Consider the following 2,593-nt stretch of genomic DNA (forward strand, 5'->3'; position numbering starts at 1 on the left):
TTGACACGTTATGACCCATTCGGTTACAAGTATCTATATATATATATATATGTATATATGTATATATGTCTGTGCGTATGTATTATTAATATGTGAAACAACAAGAATAACTTGGAATAGTATTAAATTTTAATGATAAATTCATATACACAAAATAAAAATGACATTAAATAAAAAAGCTAAAAATTTTAATTTAAAGAAACAATCATGAAATTTGATAAGGAGAGAGAGAGAGAGAGGAGGAGGAGGGAACAAAGAGAGAGAGGGGGAGAGAGAGGAGAAGGAGGAGGAAGAGTTAACAATGATTAAATGATATTATATTTAAATATAATAAATAAACTATCCATTTAATAATAAAAAAAAAACATCGAAATTTACAGTTTGAAAACATAAAATGAAAGAGAAAAAAAGGCAAGTTTAACATTTACAAATGGGAAGTTTAAAAAAAAAAAACGATAAGAAAATGAAGAATGAAATAAAACTGGTCGTGTCAAATCGATTGGATGATCATTTTGCCATTTCTTCAAATCAAATATTTTCTCATCTAAATAAAAAAAAAAGAAGAATAAGAAGAAAGAAAAGACAAAAATTTTGTATTATGAAAATAAAATTAAGTAAAATAATTTAAATGGGTATAAAAGTTAATTTAGTTTTATTCAATAAAATATTTTATAAAAATAAAAATAAAAAGAAAAGGAAACAAGTAATAACAGTACAAATAAATGATAACAGTAAATGAGCATAGAAACTTTTAAATAGTTTTTAACTTCTAATTATGTGAAGTAATTTCCTCGATAACATTAAACATTGTAAATAAAACTTTAAATTTTAAAGCATTTTTTTTATTTAAAGAAAAAATGAATGAAAATGTAAAAAGAAAAGTAAACTAACAAAGGTATATCTTTGGATTAAAAAGATACGATAAATGTAATTAGTAAGTTCATTTTTTATTCTTTATTTTTTTTCATAAAGGATAGAGAAATTCATTAAAAAAAAAAAGAAAAGCAGAAAAGGAATAAATTATATAGAAAATAATCATTAATTGTTCCAAAACAGTGATTAAAAAAATTAAGGAAATAAATTAGCATTAAACAAGTAATATCTACCATTCGATGGTGTAAACTTCTGTTTTTTCTTTTTTTTTTAGTGAAATAGTTTGAAAGAGAGAAAAAACCATCCATGAACTTACTTAAAAGGAAATATAAACTTTTTAAAAGTAAAAGATGAATTATAAAGTTGAAAATTTGGGTTCAAAAGTAACTTACATATCATTACAGTAATGTTTAAAAAAAAAGGAAGGGAGAGGAACCAATTAATTATCCTAAATTAAATTAATGAAATCAAAACGGCAAAAGATCATGAATCATAAATCAAACATCAAAACGAATCAAAAAAAAGCAAAAATTTTTCCATGCTTTTTTCAATTAGTTTGAACAAATATTGGATATAATTTGGCAGCAAAAAAAAAAATGGAAAAAAGCTTAAAAGATTTATAACAAAAGTAAATGTAAAAAAAAAAACAGAAAGAAATTTTTTACAAATTATCATTTCGACCAGTTTTTTTCTTTTTATATACATATAAAAATGAAATAAATTTTTGTTAGCAATTTAAGAAATTCAAAATTGCAAATTAAATTATCCAATTGAAATCTTTATAAAATGGTTATACAAAAGTGGGAAAAAAAACGAATTTAACAGCACGAAAAGAAAAATGGAAATATATTGAGAAGAGATAAATATTTCAAATTAATTTTTAATTTAACTTCAAATCTTTATTATTCCATAATTTACCCAATATATTTCGCTAAAAAAAAGAGTGAGGTAGAGAGAGAAATAGAGATAGATAAACGGATAGAGAGATAAATAGAGGGATAGGTGGAGAGAGAGAGAGAATATAATTCTATTTCAATGATACACTTATTTTAAATTTTAAACAGAAATTTAATTGACTGTTAGAAGAAATGACACTTGACATATTTTAGCGGAACCTTCCAACTATTTTAATTTAAATTTTTAACATTTTCAGCAAAAAAAATTTAAATTAGAAAAAAAAATTCTTTCGCTTCTTTCGCTTTCGAATTCTTTCGCTTCAAAAAAGGATATATATATATATATGTATAATGCATTTTTCAAAATCATTATTATTAAATCTGTAATTAGAAAAAATATCAAAAATTTGGAAGTTACTAATATTTTATTTTTCGCAGAAAGTATTCGTAAGTGAAATTTAGGTAGAAAAAGCAAACGAGATATTGCTAAGCAACCAACTTACTTTGTATTAGTAAATCAATCAAAGTTTAGCCAATTGCCCAGTCATAGCTAGAAAATGTAAATTAAATCCTTGAAATTCTAAAATTCTGGGCTTTTTCTAAATCAAAAAATAAAACTAACTAAGAACAGGATTGAAAAAATAGAAATTACTTGGACATTTAAATTTTGAGATGTTTCAACAAAAATAATAAAATAATACCAATGGAAGTATTTCACCCTATTATAATAGCAGGGGAAAAAGGAAGTGCAAGAAATTTTCTACTTTTTTCTCCTCTTTTCTAATAATTAATAATAACAATAATAATGATAATAATAATAATAA

This window comes from Loa loa, assembly GCF_000183805.2.
Source record: "Loa loa unplaced genomic scaffold supercont3.166, whole genome shotgun sequence".
In the NCBI taxonomy this organism is placed as follows: Eukaryota; Metazoa; Nematoda; class Chromadorea; order Rhabditida; family Onchocercidae; genus Loa; species Loa loa.